Raw genomic sequence first — 16,492 nt, 5'->3', positions numbered from 1 at the left:
TAAGAGTAATATTCTTAGCATTCCTAGAGCCTACGGCCACACCACACTGAATGCACCCGATCTCGTCTGATCTCGGAAGTTAAGCAGTGTCAGGCCTAGTTAGTACCTGGATGGGAGACCGCCTGGGAATACCAGGTGCTGTAGGCTTTTTTGTGCTCCAAGTTCAGGAAGTGAGCCCTTTCTCAATTGCCTTTTAAAACTGCAAGGTCTAGCCGACTAGATGCTTAAAAGTACAAAACTCACTAGGCCCAGAGCCTACGGCCACACCACACTGAATGCGCCTGATCTCGTCTGATCTCAGAAGCAAAGCAGTGTCGGGCCTAGTTAGTATCTGGATGGGAGACCGCCTGGGAATACCAGGTGCTGTAGGCTTTTTTGTACTCCAAGTTCAGGAAGTGAGCCATTTCTCAATTGCCTTTCAAAACTGCAAGGTCTAGCCGACTAGATGCTTAAAAGTACAAAACTCACAAGGCCCAGAGCCTACGGCCACACCACAATGAATGCGCCCGATCTCGTCTGATCTCGGAAGCTAAGCAGTGTCGGGCCTCGTTAGTACCTGGATGGGAGACCACCTGGGAATACCAGGTGCTGTAGGCTTTTTTGTGCTCCAAGTTCAGGAAGTGAGCCATTTCTCAATTGCCTTTGAAAACTGCAAGGTCTAGCTGACTAGATGCTTAAAAGTACAAAACTCACTAGGCCCAGAGCCTACGGCCACACCACACTGATTGTGCCCGATCTTGTCTGATCTCGGAAGCTAAGCAGTGTCGGGCCTAGTTAGTACCTGGATGGGAGACCACCTGGGAATACCAGGTGCTGTAGGCTTTTTTGTGCTCCAAGTTCAGGAAGTGAGCCATTTCACAATTGCCTTTCAAAACTGCAAGGTCTAGCCGACTAGATGCTTAAAAGTACAAAACTCACAAGGCCCAGAGCCTACGGCCACACCACACTGAATGCGTCTGATCTCGGAAGCTAAGCAGTGTCGGGCCTCGTTAGTACCTGGATGGGAGACCGCCTGGGAATACCAGGTGCTGTAGGCTTTTTTGTGCTCCAAGTTCAGGAAGTGAGCCATTTCACAATTGCCTTTCAAAACTGCAAGGTCTAGCCGACTAGATGCTTAAAAGTACAAAACTCACTAGGCCCAGAGCCTACGGCCACACCACACTGAATGCGCCCGATCTCGGAAGCTAAGCAGGGTCGGGCCTAGTTAGTACCTGGATGGGAGACTGCCTGGGAATACCAGGTGCTGTAGGCTTTTTTGTGCTCCATGATTAGTAATTGCGCAACTTCTCAATTATTTTTCAAATTTGGTATGTTTCCAAAATAATTGTATACCGTTTTATAGCGGAAATGTTGGACAACATCATGAGGGCTGGAGCTACCTTTTTACATAGAATTAGCATACAGGTAGTGTGTTCATGGGTAATAAATCGACTTTCACATGTAATGCAGTACAGAGAATATTGAGTCCTTCAAGAGGCATGAAAGAAAACCATTATTGTGTTGATTGTTCTCTCCACCTCCCTGCAACAGACACAGGATGGATGAATTAAAGTTATCCTACCAGACATAGGAGTCCTGAATGGGCCCACCAGTCTTATATATCTCGCCTGATCGAGCCTGATCGAGCGATGAGCGTGGTATCATGTTGCAAGTGGCTGCATGGCTTAGCTTACTAAATGCAAATGCATAAGAGTAATATTCTTAGCATTCCTAGAGCCTACGGCCACACCACACTGAATGCACCCGATCTCGTCTGATCTTGGAAGTTAAGCAGTGTCAGGCCTAGTTAGTACCTGGATGGGAGACTGCCTGGGAATACCAGGTGCTGTAGGCTTTTTTGTGCTCCAAGTTCAGGAAGTGAGCCCTTTCTCAATTGCCTTTTAAAACTGCAAGGTCTAGCCGACTAGATGCTTAAAAGTACAAAACTCACTAGGCCCAGAGCCTACGGCCACACCACACTGAATGCGTCTGATCTCAGAAGCTAAGCAGTGTCGGGCCTAGTTAGTACCTGGATGGGAGACCGCCTGGGAATACCAGGTGCTGTAGGCTTTTTTGTACTCCAAGTTCAGGAAGTGAGCCATTTCTCAATTGCCTTTCAAAACTGCAAGGTCTAGCCGACTAGATGCTTAAAAGTACAAAACTCACAAGGCCCAGAGCCTACGGCCACACCACACTGAATGCGCCTGATCTCGGAAGCTAAGCAGTGTCGGGCCTCGTTAGTACCTGGATGGGAGACCGCCTGGGAATACCAGGTGCTGTAGGCTTTTTTGTGCTCCAAGTTCAGGAAGTGAGCCATTTCTCAATTGCCTTTGAAAACTGCAAGGTCTAGCTGACTAGATGCTTAAAAGTACAAAACTCACTAGGCCCAGAGCCTACGGCCACACCACACTGATTGCGCCCGATCTCGTCTGATCTCGGAAGCTAAGCAGTGTCGGGCCTAGTTAGTACCTGGATGGGAGACCACCTGGGAATACCAGGTGCTGTAGGCTTTTTTGTGCTCCAAGTTCAGGAAGTGAGCCATTTCACAATTGCCTTTCAAAACTGCAAGGTCTAGCCGACTAGATGCTTAAAAGTACAAAACTCACAAGGCCCAGAGCCTACGGCCACACCACACTGAATGCGTCTGATCTCGGAAGCTAAGCAGTGTCGGGCCTCGTTAGTACCTGGATGGGAGACCGCCTGGGAATACCAGGTGCTGTAGGCTTTTTTGTGCTCCAAGTTCAGGAAGTGAGCCCTTTCTCAATTGCCTTTTAAAACTGCAAGGTCTAGCCGACTAGATGCTTAAAAGTACAAAACTCACTAGGCCCAGAGCCTACGGCCACACCACACTGAATGCGCCTGATCTCGTCTGATCTCAGAAGCAAAGCAGTATCGGGCCTAGTTAGTATCTGGATGGGAGACCGCCTGGGAATACCAGGTGCTGTAGGCTTTTTTGTACTCCAAGTTCAGGAAGTGAGCCATTTCTCAATTGCCTTTCAAAACTGCAAGGTCTAGCCGACTAGATGCTTAAAAGTACAAAACTCACAAGGCCCAGAGCCTACGGCCACACCACACTGAATGCGCCCGATCTCGTCTGATCTCAGAAGCTAAGCAGTGTCGGGCCTCGTTAGTACCTGGATGGGAGACCACCTGGGAATACCAGGTGCTGTAGGCTTTTTTGTGCTCCAAGTTCAGGAAGTGAGCCATTTCTCAATTGCCTTTGAAAACTGCAAGGTCTAGCTGACTAGATGCTTAAAAGTACAAAACTCACTAGGCCCAGAGCCTACGGCCACACCACACTGATTGTGCCCGATCTTGTCTGATCTCGGAAGCTAAGCAGTGTCGGGCCTAGTTAGTACCTGGATGGGAGACCACCTGGGAATACCAGGTGCTGTAGGCTTTTTTGTGCTCCAAGTTCAGGAAGTGAGCCATTTCACAATTGCCTTTCAAAACTGCAAGGTCTAGCCGACTAGATGCTTAAAAGTACAAAACTCACAAGGCCCAGAGCCTACGGCCACACCACACTGAATGCGTCTGATCTCGGAAGCTAAGCAGTGTCGGGCCTCGTTAGTACCTGGATGGGAGACCGCCTGGGAATACCAGGTGCTGTAGGCTTTTTTGTGCTCCAAGTTCAGGAAGTGAGCCATTTCACAATTGCCTTTCAAAACTGCAAGGTCTAGCCGACTAGATGCTTAAAAGTACAAAACTCACTAGGCCCAGAGCCTACGGCCACACCACACTGAATGCGCCCGATCTCGGAAGCTAAGCAGGGTCGGGCCTAGTTAGTACCTGGATGGGAGACTGCCTGGGAATACCAGGTGCTGTAGGCTTTTTTGTGCTCCATGATTAGTAATTGCGCAACTTCTCAATTATTTTTCAAATTTGGTATGTTTCCAAAATAATTGTATACCGTTTTATAGCGGAAATGTTGGACAACATCATGAGGGCTGGAGCTACCTTTTTACATAGAATTAGCATACAGGTAGTGTGTTCATGGGTAATAAATCGACTTTCACATGTAATGCAGTACAGAGAATATTGAGTCCTTCAAGAGGCATGAAAGAAAACCATTATTGTGTTGATTGTTCTCTCCACCTCCCTGCAACAGACACAGGATGGATGAATTAAAGTTATCCTACCAGACATAGGAGTCCTGAATGGGCCCACCAGTCTTATATATCTCGCCTGATCGAGCCTGATCGAGCGATGAGCGTGGTATCATGTTGCAAGTGGCTGCATGGCTTAGCTTACTAAATGCAAATGCATAAGAGTAATATTCTTAGCATTCCTAGAGCCTACGGCCACACCACACTGAATGCACCCGATCTCGTCTGATCTTGGAAGTTAAGCAGTGTCAGGCCTAGTTAGTACCTGGATGGGAGACTGCCTGGGAATACCAGGTGCTGTAGGCTTTTTTGTGCTCCAAGTTCAGGAAGTGAGCCCTTTCTCAATTGCCTTTTAAAACTGCAAGGTCTAGCCGACTAGATGCTTAAAAGTACAAAACTCACTAGGCCCAGAGCCTACGGCCACACCACACTGAATGCGCCTGATCTCGTCTGATCTCAGAAGCTAAGCAGTGTCGGGCCTAGTTAGTACCTGGATGGGAGACCGCCTGGGAATACCAGGTGCTGTAGGCTTTTTTGTACTCCAAGTTCAGGAAGTGAGCCATTTCTCAATTGCCTTTCAAAACTGCAAGGTCTAGCCGACTAGATGCTTAAAAGTACAAAACTCACAAGGCCCAGAGCCTACGGCCACACCACACTGAATGCGTCTGATCTCGGAAGCTAAGCAGTGTCGGGCCTCGTTAGTACCTGGATGGGAGACCGCCTGGGAATACCAGGTGCTGTAGGCTTTTTTGTGCTCCAAGTTCAGGAAGTGAGCCATTTCACAATTGCCTTTCAAAACTGCAAGGTCTAGCCGACTAGATGCTTAAAAGTACAAAACTCACTAGGCCCAGAGCCTACGGCCACACCACACTGAATGCGCCCGATCTCGGAAGCTAAGCAGGGTCGGGCCTAGTTAGTACCTGGATGGGAGACTGCCTGGGAATACCAGGTGCTGTAGGCTTTTTTGTGCTCCATGATTAGTAATTGCGCAACTTCTCAATTATTTTTCAAATTTGGTATGTTTCCAAAATAATTGTATACCGTTTTATAGCGGAAATGTTGGACAACATCATGAGGGCTGGAGCTACCTTTTTACATAGAATTAGCATACAGGTAGTGTGTTCATGGGTAATAAATCGACTTTCACATGTAATGCAGTACAGAGAATATTGAGTCCTTCAAGAGGCATGAAAGAAAACCATTATTGTGTTGATTGTTCTCTCCACCTCCCTGCAACAGACACAGGATGGATGAATTAAAGTTATCCTACCAGACATAGGAGTCCTGAATGGGCCCACCAGTCTTATATATCTCGCCTGATCGAGCCTGATCGAGCGATGAGCGTGGTATCATGTTGCAAGTGGCTGCATGGCTTAGCTTACTAAATGCAAATGCATAAGAGTAATATTCTTAGCATTCCTAGAGCCTACGGCCACACCACACTGAATGCACCCGATCTCGTCTGATCTTGGAAGTTAAGCAGTGTCAGGCCTAGTTAGTACCTGGATGGGAGACTGCCTGGGAATACCAGGTGCTGTAGGCTTTTTTGTGCTCCAAGTTCAGGAAGTGAGCCCTTTCTCAATTGCCTTTTAAAACTGCAAGGTCTAGCCGACTAGATGCTTAAAAGTACAAAACTCACTAGGCCCAGAGCCTACGGCCACACCACACTGAATGCGCCTGATCTCGTCTGATCTCAGAAGCTAAGCAGTGTCGGGCCTAGTTAGTACCTGGATGGGAGACCGCCTGGGAATACCAGGTGCTGTAGGCTTTTTTGTACTCCAAGTTCAGGAAGTGAGCCATTTCTCAATTTCCTTTCAAAACTGCAAGGTCTAGCCGACTAGATGCTTAAAAGTACAAAACTCACAAGGCCCAGAGCCTACGGCCACACCACACTGAATGCGCCTGATCTCGGAAGCTAAGCAGTGTCGGGCCTCGTTAGTACCTGGATGGGAGACCGCCTGGGAATACCAGGTGCTGTAGGCTTTTTTGTGCTCCAAGTTCAGGAAGTGAGCCATTTCTCAATTGCCTTTGAAAACTGCAAGGTCTAGCTGACTAGATGCTTAAAAGTACAAAACTCACTAGGCCCAGAGCCTACGGCCACACCACACTGATTGCGCCCGATCTCGTCTGATCTCGGAAGCTAAGCAGTGTCGGGCCTAGTTAGTACCTGGATGGGAGACCACCTGGGAATACCAGGTGCTGTAGGCTTTTTTGTGCTCCAAGTTCAGGAAGTGAGCCATTTCACAATTGCCTTTCAAAACTGCAAGGTCTAGCCGACTAGATGCTTAAAAGTACAAAACTCACAAGGCCCAGAGCCTACGGCCACACCACACTGAATGCGTCTGATCTCGGAAGCTAAGCAGTGTCGGGCCTCGTTAGTACCTGGATGGGAGACCGCCTGGGAATAGCAGGTGCTGTAGGCTTTTTTGTGCTCCAAGTTCAGGAAGTGAGCCATTTCACAATTGCCTTTCAAAACTGCAAGGTCTAGCCGACTAGATGCTTAAAAGTACAAAACTCACTAGGCCCAGAGCCTACGGCCACACCACACTGAATGCGCCCGATCTCGGAAGCTAAGCAGGGTCGGGCCTAGTTAGTACCTGGATGGGAGACTGCCTGGGAATACCAGGTGCTGTAGGCTTTTTTGTGCTCCATGATTAGTAATTGCGCAACTTCTCAATTATTTTTCAAATTTGGTATGTTTCCAAAATAATTGTATCCCGTTTTATAGCGGAAATGTTGGACAACATCATGAGGGCTGGAGCTACCTTTTTACATAGAATTAGCATACAGGTAGTGTGTTCATGGGTAATAAATCGACTTTCACATGTAATGCAGTACAGAGAATATTGAGTCCTTCAAGAGGCATGAAAGAAAACCATTATTGTGTTGATTGTTCTCTCCACCTCCCTGCAACAGACACAGGATGGATGAATTAAAGTTATCCTACCAGACATAGGAGTCCTGAATAGGCCCACCAGTCTTATATATCTCGCCTGATCGAGCCTGATCGAGCGATGAGCGTGGTATCATGTTGCAAGTGGCTGCATGGCTTAGCTTACTAAATGCAAATGCATAAGAGTAATATTCTTAGCATTCCTAGAGCCTACGGCCACACCACACTGAATGCACCCGATCTCGTCTGATCTCGGAAGTTAAGCAGTGTCAGGCCTAGTTAGTACCTGGATGGGAGACCGCCTGGGAATACCAGGTGCTGTAGGCTTTTTTGTGCTCCAAGTTCAGGAAGTGAGCCCTTTCTCAATTGCCTTTTAAAACTGCAAGGTCTAGCCGACTAGATGCTTAAAAGTACAAAACTCACAAGGCCCAGAGCCTACGGCCACACCACACTGAATGTGCCCGATCTCGTCTGATCTCGGAAGCTAAGCAGTGTCGGGCCTCGTTAGTACCTGGATGGGAGCCCGCCTGGGAATACCAGGTGCTGTAGGCTTTTTTGTGCTCCAAGTTCAGGAAGTGAGCCATTTCTCAATTGCCTTTCAAAACTGCAAGGTCTAGCTGACTAGATGCTTAAAAGTACAAAACTCACTAGGCCCAGAGACTACGGACACACCACACTGATTGCGCCCAATCTCGTCTGATCTCGGAAGCTAAGCAGTGTCGGGCCTAGTTAGTACCTGGATGGGAGACCACCTGGGAATACCAGGTGCTGTAGGCTTTTTTGTGCTCCAAGTTCAGGAAGTGAGCCATTTCACAATTGCCTTTCAAAACTGCAAGGTCTAGCCGACTAGATGCTTAAAAGTACAAAACTCACTAGGCCCAGAGCCTACGGCCACACCACACTGAATGCGCCCGATCTCGGAAACTAAGCAGGGTCAGGCCTAGTTAGTACCTGGATGGGAGACTGCCTGGGAATACCAGGTGCTGTAGGCTTTTTTGTGCTCCATGATTAGTAATTGCACAACTTCTCAATTATTTTTCAAATTTGGTATGTTTCCAAAATAATTGTATCCCGTTTTATAGCGGAAATGTTGGACAACATCATGAGGGCTGGAGCTACCTTTTTACATAGAATTAGCATACAGGTAGTGTGTTCATGGGTTATAAATCGACTTTCACATGTAATGCAGTACAGAGAATATTGAGTCCTTCAAGAGGCATGAAAGAAACCCATTATTGTGTTGATTGTTCTCTCCACCTCCCTGCAACAGACACAGGATGGATGAATTAAAGTTATCCTACCAGACATAGGAGTCCTGAATGGGCCCACCAGTCTTATATATCTCGCCTGATCGAGCCTGATCGAGCGATGAGCGTGGTATCATGTTGCAAGTGGCTGCATGGCTTAGCTTACTAAATGCAAATGCATAAGAGTAATATTCTTAGCATTCCTAGAGCCTACGGCCACACCACACTGAATGCACCCGATCTCGTCTGATCTCGGAAGTTAAGCAGTGTCAGGCCTAGTTAGTACCTGGATGGGAGACCACCTGGGAATACCAGGTGCTGTAGGCTTTTTTGTGCTCCAAGTTCAGGAAGTGAGCCCTTTCTCAATTGCCTTTTAAAACTGCAAGGTCTAGCCGACTAGATGCTTAAAAGTACAAAACTCACTAGGCCCAGAGCCTACGGCCACACCACACTGAATGCGCCTGATCTCGTCTGATCTCAGAAGCTAAGCAGTGTCGGGCCTAGTTAGTACCTGGATGGGAGACCGCCTGGGAATACCAGGTGCTGTAGGCTTTTTTGTACTCCAAGTTCAGGAAGTGAGCCATTTCTCAATTGCCTTTCAAAACTGCAAGGTCTAGCCGACTAGATGCTTAAAAGTACAAAACTCACAAGGCCCAGAGCCTACGGCCACACCACACTGAATGCGCCCGATCTCGTCTGATCTCGGAAGCTAAGCAGTGTCGGGCCTCGTTAGTACCTGGATGGGAGACCGCCTGGGAATACCAGGTGCTGTAGGCTTTTTTGTGCTCCAAGTTCAGGAAGTGAGCCATTTCTCAATTGCGTTTCAAAACTGCAAGGTCTAGCTGACTAGATGCTTAAAAGTACAAAACTCACTAGGCCCAGAGCCTACGGCCACACCACACTGATTGCGCCCAATCTCGTCTGATCAAGGAAGCTAAGCAGTGTCGGCCCTAGTTAGTACCTGGATGGGAGACCACCTGGGAATACCAGGTGCTGTAGGCTTTTTTGTGCTCCAAGTTCAGGAAGTGAGCCATTTCACAATTGCCTTTCAAAACTGCAAGGTCTAGCCGACTAGATGCTTAAAAGTACAAAACTCACTAGGCCCAGAGCCTACGGCCACACCACACTGAATGCGCCCGATCTCGGAAGCTAAGCAGGGTCGGGCCTAGTTAGTACCTGGATGGGAGACTGCCTGGGCATACCAGGTGCTGTAGGCTTTTTTGTGCTCCATGATTAGTAATTGCGCAACTTCTCAATTATTTTTCAAATTTGGTATGTTTCCAAAATAATTGTATACCGTTTTATAGCGGAAATGTTGGACAACATCATGAGGGCTGGAGCTACCTTTTTACATAGAATTAGCATACAGGTAGTGTGTTCATGGGTAATAAATCGACTTTCACATGTAATGCAGTACAGAGAATATTGAGTCCTTCAAGAGGCATGAAAGAAAACCATTATTGTGTTGATTGTTCTCTCCACCTCCCTGCAACAGACACAGGATGGATGAATTAAAGTTATCCTACCAGACATAGGAGTCCTGAATGGGCCCACCAGTCTTATATATCTCGCCTGATCGAGCCTGATCGAGCGATGAGCGTGGTATCATGTTGCAAGTGGCTGCATGGCTTAGCTTACTAAATGCAAATGCATAAGAGTAATATTCTTAGCATTCCTAGAGCCTATGGCCACACCACACTGAATGCACCCGATCTTGTCTGATCTCGGAAGTTAAGCAGTGTTAGGCCTAGTTAGTACCTGGATGGGAGACCGCCTGGGAATACCAGGTGCTGTAGGCTTTTTTGTGCTCCAAGTTCAGGAAGTGAGCCCTTTCTCAATTGCCTTTCAAAACTGCAAGGTCTAGCCGACTAGATGCTTAAAAGTACAAAACTCACTAGGCCCAGAGCCTACGGCCACACCACACTGAATGCGCCTGATCTCGTCTGATCTCAGAAGCTAAGCAGTGTTGGGCCTAGTTAGTACCTGGATGGGAGACCGCCTGGGAATACCAGGTGCTGTAGGCTTTTTTGTATTCCAAGTTCAGGAAGTGAGCCATTTCTCAATTGCCTTTCAAAACTGCAAGGTCTAGCCGACTAGATGCTTAAAAGTACAAAACTCACAAGGCCCAGTGCCTACGGCCACACCACACTGAATGCGCCCGATCTCGTCTGATCTTGGAAGCTAAGCAGTGTCGGGCCTCGTTAGTACCTGGATGGGAGACCGCCTGGGAATACCAGGTGCTGTAGGCTTTTTTGTGCTCCAAGTTCAGGAAGTGAGCCATTTCACAATTGCCTTTCAAAACTGCAAGGTCTAGCCGACTAGATGCTTAAAAGTACAAAACTCACTAGGCCCAGAGCCTACGGCCACACCCCACTGAATGCGCCCGATCTCGGAAGCTAAGCAGGGTCGGGCCTAGTTAGTACCTGGATGGGAGACTGCCTGGGAATACCAGGTGCTGTAGGCTTTTTTGTGCTCCATGATTAGTAATTGCGCAACTTCTCAATTATTTTTCAAATTTGGTATGTTTCCAAAATAATTGTATCCCGTTTTATAGCGGAAATGTTGGACAACATCATGAGGGCTGGAGCTACCTTTTTACATAGAATTAGCATACAGGTAGTGTGTTCATGGGTAATAAATCGACTTTCACATGTAATGCAGTACAGAGAATATTGAGTCCTTCAAGAGGCATGAAAGAAACCCATTATTGTGTTGATTGTTCTCTCCACCTCCCTGCAACAGACACAGGATGGATGAATTAAAGTTATCCTACCAGACATAGGAGTCCTGAATGGGCCCACCAGTCTTATATATCTCGCCTGATCGAGCCTGATCGAGCGATGAGCGTGGTATCATGTTGCAAGTGGCTGCATGGCTTAGCTTACTAAATGCAAATGCATAAGAGTAATATTCTTAGCATTCCTAGAGCCTACGGCCACACCACACTGAATGCACCTGATCTCGGAAGTTAAGCAGTGTCAGGCCTAGTTAGTACCTGGATGGGAGACCGCCTCAGAATACCAGGTGCTGTAGGCTTTTTTGTGCTCCAAGTTCAGGAAGTGAGCCCTTTCTCAATTGCCTTTTAAAACTGCAAGGTCTAGCCGACTAGATGCTTAAAAGTACAAAACTCACTAGGCCCAGAGCCTACGGCCACACCACACTGAATGCGCCTGATCTCGTCTGATCTCAGAAGCAAAGCAGTGTCGGGCCTAGTTAGTATCTGGATGGGAGACCGCCTGGGAATACCAGGTGCTGTAGGCTTTTTTGTACTCCAAGTTCAGGAAGTGAGCCATTTCTCAATTGCCTTTCAAAACTGCAAGGTCTAGCCGACTAGATGCTTAAAAGTACAAAACTCACAAGGCCCAGAGCCTACGGCCACACCACACTGAATGCGCCCGATCTCGTCTGATCTCGGAAGCTAAGCAGTGTCGGGCCTCGTTAGTACCTGGATGGGAGACCGCCTGGGAATACCAGGTGCTGTAGGCATTTTTGTGCTCCAAGTTCAGGAAGTGAGCCATTTCTCAATTGCCTTTGAAAACTGCAAGGTCTAGCTGACTAGATGCTTAAAAGTACAAAACTCACTAGGCCTAGAGCCTACGGCCACACCACACTGATTGTGCCCGATCTTGTCTGATCTCGGAAGCTAAGCAGTGTCGGGCCTAGTTAGTACCTGGATGGGAGACCACCTGGGAATACCAGGTGCTGTAGGCTTTTTTGTGCTCCAAGTTCAGGAAGTGAGCCATTTCACAATTGCCTTTCAAAACTGCAAGGTCTAGCCGACTAGATGCTTAAAAGTACAAAACTCACAAGGCCCAGAGCCTACGGCCACACCACACTGAATGCGTCTGATCTCGGAAGCTAAGCAGTGTCGGGCCTCGTTAGTACCTGGATGGGAGACCGCCTGGGAATACCAGGTGCTGTAGGCTTTTTTGTGCTCCAAGTTCAGGAAGTGAGCCATTTCACAATTGCCTTTCAAAACTGCAAGGTCTAGCCGACTAGATGCTTAAAAGTACAAAACTCACTAGGCCCAGAGCCTACGGCCACACCACACTGAATGCGCCCGATCTCGGAAGCTAAGCAGGGTCGGGCCTAGTTAGTACCTGGATGGGAGACTGCCTGGGAATACCAGGTGCTGTAGGCTTTTTTGTGCTCCATGATTAGTAATTGCGCAACTTCTCAATTATTTTTCAAATTTGGTATGTTTCCAAAATAATTGTATACCGTTTTATAGCGGAAATGTTGGACAACATCATGAGGGCTGGAGCTACCTTTTTACATAGAATTAGCATACAGGTAGTGTGTTCATGGGTAATAAATCGACTTTCACATGTAATGCAGTACAGAGAATATTGAGTCCTTCAAGAGGCATGAAAGAAAACCATTATTGTGTTGATTGTTCTCTCCACCTCCCTGCAACAGACACAGGATGGATGAATTAAAGTTATCCTACCAGACATAGGAGTCCTGAATGGGCCCACCAGTCTTATATATCTCGCCTGATCGAGCCTGATCGAGCGATGAGCGTGGTATCATGTTGCAAGTGGCTGCATGGCTTAGCTTACTAAATGCAAATGCATAAGAGTAATATTCTTAGCATTCCTAGAGCCTACGGCCACACCACACTGAATGCACCCGATCTCGTCTGATCTCGGAAGTTAAGCAGTGTCAGGCCTAGTTAGTACCTGGATGGGAGACCGCCTGGGAATACCAGGTGCTGTAGGCTTTTTTGTGCTCCAAGTTCAGGAAGTGAGCCCTTTCTCAATTGCCTTTTAAAACTGCAAGGTCTAGCCGACTAGATGCTTAAAAGTACAAAACTCACTAGGCCCAGAGCCTACGGCCACACCACACTGAATGCGCCTGATCTCGTCTGATCTCAGAAGCAAAGCAGTGTCGGGCCTAGTTAGTATCTGGATGGGAGACCGCCTGGGAATACCAGGTGCTGTAGGCTTTTTTGTACTCCAAGTTCAGGAAGTGAGCCATTTCTCAATTGCCTTTCAAAACTGCAAGGTCTAGCCGACTAGATGCTTAAAAGTACAAAACTCACAAGGCCCAGAGCCTACGGCCACACCACAATGAATGCGCCCGATCTCGTCTGATCTCGGAAGCTAAGCAGTGTCGGGCCTCGTTAGTACCTGGATGGGAGACCACCTGGGAATACCAGGTGCTGTAGGCTTTTTTGTGCTCCAAGTTCAGGAAGTGAGCCATTTCTCAATTGCCTTTGAAAACTGCAAGGTCTAGCTGACTAGATGCTTAAAAGTACAAAACTCACTAGGCCCAGAGCCTACGGCCACACCACACTGATTGTGCCCGATCTTGTCTGATCTCGGAAGCTAAGCAGTGTCGGGCCTAGTTAGTACCTGGATGGGAGACCACCTGGGAATACCAGGTGCTGTAGGCTTTTTTGTGCTCCAAGTTCAGGAAGTGAGCCATTTCACAATTGCCTTTCAAAACTGCAAGGTCTAGCCGACTAGATGCTTAAAAGTACAAAACTCACAAGGCCCAGAGCCTACGGCCACACCACACTGAATGCGTCTGATCTCGGAAGCTAAGCAGTGTCGGGCCTCGTTAGTACCTGGATGGGAGACCGCCTGGGAATACCAGGTGCTGTAGGCTTTTTTGTGCTCCAAGTTCAGGAAGTGAGCCATTTCACAATTGCCTTTCAAAACTGCAAGGTCTAGCCGACTAGATGCTTAAAAGTACAAAACTCACTAGGCCCAGAGCCTACGGCCACACCACACTGAATGCGCCCGATCTCGGAAGCTAAGCAGGGTCGGGCCTAGTTAGTACCTGGATGGGAGACTGCCTGGGAATACCAGGTGCTGTAGGCTTTTTTGTGCTCCATGATTAGTAATTGCGCAACTTCTCAATTATTTTTCAAATTTGGTATGTTTCCAAAATAATTGTATACCGTTTTATAGCGGAAATGTTGGACAACATCATGAGGGCTGGAGCTACCTTTTTACATAGAATTAGCATACAGGTAGTGTGTTCATGGGTAATAAATCGACTTTCACATGTAATGCAGTACAGAGAATATTGAGTCCTTCAAGAGGCATGAAAGAAAACCATTATTGTGTTGATTGTTCTCTCCACCTCCCTGCAACAGACACAGGATGGATGAATTAAAGTTATCCTACCAGACATAGGAGTCCTGAATGGGCCCACCAGTCTTATATATCTCGCCTGATCGAGCCTGATCGAGCGATGAGCGTGGTATCATGTTGCAAGTGGCTGCATGGCTTAGCTTACTAAATGCAAATGCATAAGAGTAATATTCTTAGCATTCCTAGAGCCTACGGCCACACCACACTGAATGCACCCGATCTCGTCTGATCTTGGAAGTTAAGCAGTGTCAGGCCTAGTTAGTACCTGGATGGGAGACTGCCTGGGAATACCAGGTGCTGTAGGCTTTTTTGTGCTCCAAGTTCAGGAAGTGAGCCCTTTCTCAATTGCCTTTTAAAACTGCAAGGTCTAGCCGACTAGATGCTTAAAAGTACAAAACTCACTAGGCCCAGAGCATACGGCCACACCACACTGAATGCGTCTGATCTCAGAAGCTAAGCAGTGTCGGGCCTAGTTAGTACCTGGATGGGAGACCGCCTGGGAATACCAGGTGCTGTAGGCTTTTTTGTACTCCAAGTTCAGGAAGTGAGCCATTTCTCAATTGCCTTTCAAAACTGCAAGGTCTAGCCGACTAGATGCTTAAAAGTACAAAACTCACAAGGCCCAGAGCCTACGGCCACACCACACTGAATGCGCCTGATCTCGGAAGCTAAGCAGTGTCGGGCCTCGTTAGTACCTGGATGGGAGACCGCCTGGGAATACCAGGTGCTGTAGGCTTTTTTGTGCTCCAAGTTCAGGAAGTGAGCCATTTCTCAATTGCCTTTGAAAACTGCAAGGTCTAGCTGACTAGATGCTTAAAAGTACAAAACTCACTAGGCCCAGAGCCTACGGCCACACCACACTGATTGCGCCCGATCTCGTCTGATCTCGGAAGCTAAGCAGTGTCGGGCCTAGTTAGTACCTGGATGGGAGACCACCTGGGAATACCAGGTGCTGTAGGCTTTTTTGTGCTCCAAGTTCAGGAAGTGAGCCATTTCACAATTGCCTTTCAAAACTGCAAGGTCTAGCCGACTAGATGCTTAAAAGTACAAAACTCACAAGGCCCAGAGCCTACGGCCACACCACACTGAATGCGTCTGATCTCGGAAGCTAAGCAGTGTCGGGCCTCGTTAGTACCTGGATGGGAGACCGCCTGGGAATACCAGGTGCTGTAGGCTTTTTTGTGCTCCAAGTTCAGGAAGTGAGCCCTTTCTCAATTGCCTTTTAAAACTGCAAGGTCTAGCCGACTAGATGCTTAAAAGTACAAAACTCACTAGGCCCAGAGCCTACGGCCACACCACACTGAATGCGCCTGATCTCGTCTGATCTCAGAAGCAAAGCAGTATCGGGCCTAGTTAGTATCTGGATGGGAGACCGCCTGGGAATACCAGGTGCTGTAGGCTTTTTTGTACTCCAAGTTCAGGAAGTGAGCCATTTCTCAATTGCCTTTCAAAACTGCAAGGTCTAGCCGACTAGATGCTTAAAAGTACAAAACTCACAAGGCCCAGAGCCTACGGCCACACCACACTGAATGCGCCCGATCTCGTCTGATCTCAGAAGCTAAGCAGTGTCGGGCCTCGTTAGTACCTGGATGGGAGACCACCTGGGAATACCAGGTGCTGTAGGCTTTTTTGTGCTCCAAGTTCAGGAAGTGAGCCATTTCTCAATTGCCTTTGAAAACTGCAAGGTCTAGCTGACTAGATGCTTAAAAGTACAAAACTCACTAGGCCCAGAGCCTACGGCCACACCACACTGATTGTGCCCGATCTTGTCTGATCTCGGAAGCTAAGCAGTGTCGGGCCTAGTTAGTACCTGGATGGGAGACCACCTGGGAATACCAGGTGCTGTAGGCTTTTTTGTGCTCCAAGTTCAGGAAGTGAGCCATTTCACAATTGCCTTTCAAAACTGCAAGGTCTAGCCGACTAGATGCTTAAAAGTACAAAACTCACAAGGCCCAGAGCCTACGGCCACACCACACTGAATGCGTCTGATCTCGGAAGCTAAGCAGTGTCGGGCCTCGTTAGTACCTGGATGGGAGACCGCCTGGGAATACCAGGTGCTGTAGGCTTTTTTGTGCTCCAAGTTCAGGAAGTGAGCCATTTCACAATTGCCTTTCAAAACTGCAAGGTCTAGCCGACTAGATGCTTAAAAGTACAAAACTCACT

The 16,492-nt window shown here is 47.8% G+C and overlaps 34 non-coding genes and 26 pseudogenes across 34 annotated transcripts; all 60 read left to right on the top strand.

Annotated features, from left to right (window-relative positions):
- Positions 1 to 28: 28 nt before the first annotated feature.
- Positions 29 to 147, top strand: LOC138461303 (5S ribosomal RNA). Its single transcript, XR_011263926.1, has one exon. It is a non-coding gene; the product is annotated as a 5S ribosomal RNA (ribosomal RNA).
- Positions 148 to 253: 106 nt separating this feature from the next.
- Positions 254 to 372, top strand: LOC138464975 (5S ribosomal RNA). The gene has a single exon (XR_011267550.1). It is a non-coding gene; the product is annotated as a 5S ribosomal RNA (ribosomal RNA).
- A 106-nt stretch (positions 373 to 478) lies between these two features.
- Positions 479 to 597, top strand: LOC138464770 (5S ribosomal RNA). The gene has a single exon (XR_011267347.1). It is a non-coding gene; the product is annotated as a 5S ribosomal RNA (ribosomal RNA).
- A 106-nt stretch (positions 598 to 703) lies between these two features.
- LOC138453886 (5S ribosomal RNA) lies at positions 704 to 822 on the top strand. Its single transcript, XR_011260587.1, has one exon. It is a non-coding gene; the product is annotated as a 5S ribosomal RNA (ribosomal RNA).
- Positions 823 to 928: 106 nt separating this feature from the next.
- Positions 929 to 1,037, top strand: LOC138457911 (5S ribosomal RNA; annotated as a pseudogene).
- A 106-nt stretch (positions 1,038 to 1,143) lies between these two features.
- On the top strand, positions 1,144 to 1,252 carry LOC138456787 (5S ribosomal RNA; annotated as a pseudogene).
- A 463-nt stretch (positions 1,253 to 1,715) lies between these two features.
- On the top strand, positions 1,716 to 1,834 carry LOC138454334 (5S ribosomal RNA). The gene has a single exon (XR_011261016.1). It is a non-coding gene; the product is annotated as a 5S ribosomal RNA (ribosomal RNA).
- A 106-nt stretch (positions 1,835 to 1,940) lies between these two features.
- On the top strand, positions 1,941 to 2,049 carry LOC138456239 (5S ribosomal RNA; annotated as a pseudogene).
- A 106-nt stretch (positions 2,050 to 2,155) lies between these two features.
- LOC138456447 (5S ribosomal RNA) lies at positions 2,156 to 2,264 on the top strand (annotated as a pseudogene).
- A 106-nt stretch (positions 2,265 to 2,370) lies between these two features.
- On the top strand, positions 2,371 to 2,489 carry LOC138459924 (5S ribosomal RNA). Its single transcript, XR_011262704.1, has one exon. It is a non-coding gene; the product is annotated as a 5S ribosomal RNA (ribosomal RNA).
- Positions 2,490 to 2,595: 106 nt separating this feature from the next.
- On the top strand, positions 2,596 to 2,704 carry LOC138457909 (5S ribosomal RNA; annotated as a pseudogene).
- A 106-nt stretch (positions 2,705 to 2,810) lies between these two features.
- LOC138454956 (5S ribosomal RNA) lies at positions 2,811 to 2,929 on the top strand. Its single transcript, XR_011261607.1, has one exon. It is a non-coding gene; the product is annotated as a 5S ribosomal RNA (ribosomal RNA).
- A 106-nt stretch (positions 2,930 to 3,035) lies between these two features.
- Positions 3,036 to 3,154, top strand: LOC138465150 (5S ribosomal RNA). The gene has a single exon (XR_011267724.1). It is a non-coding gene; the product is annotated as a 5S ribosomal RNA (ribosomal RNA).
- Positions 3,155 to 3,260: 106 nt separating this feature from the next.
- LOC138453884 (5S ribosomal RNA) lies at positions 3,261 to 3,379 on the top strand. The gene has a single exon (XR_011260585.1). It is a non-coding gene; the product is annotated as a 5S ribosomal RNA (ribosomal RNA).
- A 106-nt stretch (positions 3,380 to 3,485) lies between these two features.
- Positions 3,486 to 3,594, top strand: LOC138457908 (5S ribosomal RNA; annotated as a pseudogene).
- A 106-nt stretch (positions 3,595 to 3,700) lies between these two features.
- On the top strand, positions 3,701 to 3,809 carry LOC138456786 (5S ribosomal RNA; annotated as a pseudogene).
- Positions 3,810 to 4,272: 463 nt separating this feature from the next.
- Positions 4,273 to 4,391, top strand: LOC138454333 (5S ribosomal RNA). Its single transcript, XR_011261015.1, has one exon. It is a non-coding gene; the product is annotated as a 5S ribosomal RNA (ribosomal RNA).
- A 106-nt stretch (positions 4,392 to 4,497) lies between these two features.
- On the top strand, positions 4,498 to 4,616 carry LOC138465255 (5S ribosomal RNA). Its single transcript, XR_011267830.1, has one exon. It is a non-coding gene; the product is annotated as a 5S ribosomal RNA (ribosomal RNA).
- A 106-nt stretch (positions 4,617 to 4,722) lies between these two features.
- On the top strand, positions 4,723 to 4,831 carry LOC138457906 (5S ribosomal RNA; annotated as a pseudogene).
- A 106-nt stretch (positions 4,832 to 4,937) lies between these two features.
- LOC138456785 (5S ribosomal RNA) lies at positions 4,938 to 5,046 on the top strand (annotated as a pseudogene).
- Positions 5,047 to 5,509: 463 nt separating this feature from the next.
- Positions 5,510 to 5,628, top strand: LOC138454332 (5S ribosomal RNA). Its single transcript, XR_011261014.1, has one exon. It is a non-coding gene; the product is annotated as a 5S ribosomal RNA (ribosomal RNA).
- Positions 5,629 to 5,734: 106 nt separating this feature from the next.
- Positions 5,735 to 5,853, top strand: LOC138465243 (5S ribosomal RNA). The gene has a single exon (XR_011267818.1). It is a non-coding gene; the product is annotated as a 5S ribosomal RNA (ribosomal RNA).
- Positions 5,854 to 5,959: 106 nt separating this feature from the next.
- LOC138456446 (5S ribosomal RNA) lies at positions 5,960 to 6,068 on the top strand (annotated as a pseudogene).
- A 106-nt stretch (positions 6,069 to 6,174) lies between these two features.
- On the top strand, positions 6,175 to 6,293 carry LOC138459923 (5S ribosomal RNA). Its single transcript, XR_011262703.1, has one exon. It is a non-coding gene; the product is annotated as a 5S ribosomal RNA (ribosomal RNA).
- A 106-nt stretch (positions 6,294 to 6,399) lies between these two features.
- Positions 6,400 to 6,508, top strand: LOC138458860 (5S ribosomal RNA; annotated as a pseudogene).
- Positions 6,509 to 6,614: 106 nt separating this feature from the next.
- On the top strand, positions 6,615 to 6,723 carry LOC138456784 (5S ribosomal RNA; annotated as a pseudogene).
- Positions 6,724 to 7,186: 463 nt separating this feature from the next.
- Positions 7,187 to 7,305, top strand: LOC138461302 (5S ribosomal RNA). The gene has a single exon (XR_011263925.1). It is a non-coding gene; the product is annotated as a 5S ribosomal RNA (ribosomal RNA).
- A 106-nt stretch (positions 7,306 to 7,411) lies between these two features.
- Positions 7,412 to 7,530, top strand: LOC138454038 (5S ribosomal RNA). Its single transcript, XR_011260733.1, has one exon. It is a non-coding gene; the product is annotated as a 5S ribosomal RNA (ribosomal RNA).
- Positions 7,531 to 7,636: 106 nt separating this feature from the next.
- On the top strand, positions 7,637 to 7,755 carry LOC138455533 (5S ribosomal RNA; annotated as a pseudogene).
- Positions 7,756 to 7,861: 106 nt separating this feature from the next.
- LOC138459465 (5S ribosomal RNA) lies at positions 7,862 to 7,970 on the top strand (annotated as a pseudogene).
- Positions 7,971 to 8,433: 463 nt separating this feature from the next.
- Positions 8,434 to 8,552, top strand: LOC138461005 (5S ribosomal RNA). Its single transcript, XR_011263652.1, has one exon. It is a non-coding gene; the product is annotated as a 5S ribosomal RNA (ribosomal RNA).
- A 106-nt stretch (positions 8,553 to 8,658) lies between these two features.
- Positions 8,659 to 8,777, top strand: LOC138465231 (5S ribosomal RNA). Its single transcript, XR_011267806.1, has one exon. It is a non-coding gene; the product is annotated as a 5S ribosomal RNA (ribosomal RNA).
- Positions 8,778 to 8,883: 106 nt separating this feature from the next.
- LOC138462001 (5S ribosomal RNA) lies at positions 8,884 to 9,002 on the top strand. Its single transcript, XR_011264603.1, has one exon. It is a non-coding gene; the product is annotated as a 5S ribosomal RNA (ribosomal RNA).
- Positions 9,003 to 9,108: 106 nt separating this feature from the next.
- LOC138456048 (5S ribosomal RNA) lies at positions 9,109 to 9,227 on the top strand (annotated as a pseudogene).
- A 106-nt stretch (positions 9,228 to 9,333) lies between these two features.
- Positions 9,334 to 9,442, top strand: LOC138458591 (5S ribosomal RNA; annotated as a pseudogene).
- A 463-nt stretch (positions 9,443 to 9,905) lies between these two features.
- LOC138464981 (5S ribosomal RNA) lies at positions 9,906 to 10,024 on the top strand. The gene has a single exon (XR_011267557.1). It is a non-coding gene; the product is annotated as a 5S ribosomal RNA (ribosomal RNA).
- Positions 10,025 to 10,130: 106 nt separating this feature from the next.
- On the top strand, positions 10,131 to 10,249 carry LOC138464856 (5S ribosomal RNA). Its single transcript, XR_011267433.1, has one exon. It is a non-coding gene; the product is annotated as a 5S ribosomal RNA (ribosomal RNA).
- Positions 10,250 to 10,355: 106 nt separating this feature from the next.
- Positions 10,356 to 10,474, top strand: LOC138464810 (5S ribosomal RNA). Its single transcript, XR_011267387.1, has one exon. It is a non-coding gene; the product is annotated as a 5S ribosomal RNA (ribosomal RNA).
- A 106-nt stretch (positions 10,475 to 10,580) lies between these two features.
- On the top strand, positions 10,581 to 10,689 carry LOC138457802 (5S ribosomal RNA; annotated as a pseudogene).
- A 463-nt stretch (positions 10,690 to 11,152) lies between these two features.
- LOC138458578 (5S ribosomal RNA) lies at positions 11,153 to 11,261 on the top strand (annotated as a pseudogene).
- A 106-nt stretch (positions 11,262 to 11,367) lies between these two features.
- Positions 11,368 to 11,486, top strand: LOC138464974 (5S ribosomal RNA). The gene has a single exon (XR_011267549.1). It is a non-coding gene; the product is annotated as a 5S ribosomal RNA (ribosomal RNA).
- Positions 11,487 to 11,592: 106 nt separating this feature from the next.
- On the top strand, positions 11,593 to 11,711 carry LOC138462697 (5S ribosomal RNA). Its single transcript, XR_011265291.1, has one exon. It is a non-coding gene; the product is annotated as a 5S ribosomal RNA (ribosomal RNA).
- Positions 11,712 to 11,817: 106 nt separating this feature from the next.
- LOC138453883 (5S ribosomal RNA) lies at positions 11,818 to 11,936 on the top strand. Its single transcript, XR_011260584.1, has one exon. It is a non-coding gene; the product is annotated as a 5S ribosomal RNA (ribosomal RNA).
- A 106-nt stretch (positions 11,937 to 12,042) lies between these two features.
- Positions 12,043 to 12,151, top strand: LOC138457905 (5S ribosomal RNA; annotated as a pseudogene).
- A 106-nt stretch (positions 12,152 to 12,257) lies between these two features.
- LOC138456783 (5S ribosomal RNA) lies at positions 12,258 to 12,366 on the top strand (annotated as a pseudogene).
- Positions 12,367 to 12,829: 463 nt separating this feature from the next.
- Positions 12,830 to 12,948, top strand: LOC138461301 (5S ribosomal RNA). Its single transcript, XR_011263924.1, has one exon. It is a non-coding gene; the product is annotated as a 5S ribosomal RNA (ribosomal RNA).
- Positions 12,949 to 13,054: 106 nt separating this feature from the next.
- On the top strand, positions 13,055 to 13,173 carry LOC138464972 (5S ribosomal RNA). The gene has a single exon (XR_011267547.1). It is a non-coding gene; the product is annotated as a 5S ribosomal RNA (ribosomal RNA).
- Positions 13,174 to 13,279: 106 nt separating this feature from the next.
- LOC138464769 (5S ribosomal RNA) lies at positions 13,280 to 13,398 on the top strand. Its single transcript, XR_011267346.1, has one exon. It is a non-coding gene; the product is annotated as a 5S ribosomal RNA (ribosomal RNA).
- Positions 13,399 to 13,504: 106 nt separating this feature from the next.
- Positions 13,505 to 13,623, top strand: LOC138453881 (5S ribosomal RNA). The gene has a single exon (XR_011260583.1). It is a non-coding gene; the product is annotated as a 5S ribosomal RNA (ribosomal RNA).
- Positions 13,624 to 13,729: 106 nt separating this feature from the next.
- LOC138457904 (5S ribosomal RNA) lies at positions 13,730 to 13,838 on the top strand (annotated as a pseudogene).
- Positions 13,839 to 13,944: 106 nt separating this feature from the next.
- Positions 13,945 to 14,053, top strand: LOC138456782 (5S ribosomal RNA; annotated as a pseudogene).
- A 463-nt stretch (positions 14,054 to 14,516) lies between these two features.
- Positions 14,517 to 14,635, top strand: LOC138454331 (5S ribosomal RNA). The gene has a single exon (XR_011261013.1). It is a non-coding gene; the product is annotated as a 5S ribosomal RNA (ribosomal RNA).
- Positions 14,636 to 14,741: 106 nt separating this feature from the next.
- On the top strand, positions 14,742 to 14,850 carry LOC138457575 (5S ribosomal RNA; annotated as a pseudogene).
- Positions 14,851 to 14,956: 106 nt separating this feature from the next.
- LOC138456445 (5S ribosomal RNA) lies at positions 14,957 to 15,065 on the top strand (annotated as a pseudogene).
- Positions 15,066 to 15,171: 106 nt separating this feature from the next.
- LOC138459922 (5S ribosomal RNA) lies at positions 15,172 to 15,290 on the top strand. The gene has a single exon (XR_011262702.1). It is a non-coding gene; the product is annotated as a 5S ribosomal RNA (ribosomal RNA).
- Positions 15,291 to 15,396: 106 nt separating this feature from the next.
- Positions 15,397 to 15,505, top strand: LOC138457903 (5S ribosomal RNA; annotated as a pseudogene).
- A 106-nt stretch (positions 15,506 to 15,611) lies between these two features.
- Positions 15,612 to 15,730, top strand: LOC138454955 (5S ribosomal RNA). The gene has a single exon (XR_011261606.1). It is a non-coding gene; the product is annotated as a 5S ribosomal RNA (ribosomal RNA).
- Positions 15,731 to 15,836: 106 nt separating this feature from the next.
- LOC138465149 (5S ribosomal RNA) lies at positions 15,837 to 15,955 on the top strand. Its single transcript, XR_011267723.1, has one exon. It is a non-coding gene; the product is annotated as a 5S ribosomal RNA (ribosomal RNA).
- A 106-nt stretch (positions 15,956 to 16,061) lies between these two features.
- LOC138453880 (5S ribosomal RNA) lies at positions 16,062 to 16,180 on the top strand. Its single transcript, XR_011260582.1, has one exon. It is a non-coding gene; the product is annotated as a 5S ribosomal RNA (ribosomal RNA).
- A 106-nt stretch (positions 16,181 to 16,286) lies between these two features.
- Positions 16,287 to 16,395, top strand: LOC138457902 (5S ribosomal RNA; annotated as a pseudogene).
- The last annotated feature ends 97 nt before the right edge of the window (positions 16,396 to 16,492 follow it).

The sequence above is a fragment of the Ambystoma mexicanum genome, chromosome 4p (assembly GCF_040938575.1).
Source record: "Ambystoma mexicanum isolate Mex_15411 chromosome 4p, UKY_AmexF1_1, whole genome shotgun sequence".
NCBI lineage: Eukaryota > Metazoa > Chordata > Amphibia > Caudata > Ambystomatidae > Ambystoma > Ambystoma mexicanum.
The sequence above is the reverse complement of the archived record's forward strand: the minus strand, read 5'-3'. Positions and strand labels throughout refer to the sequence as shown.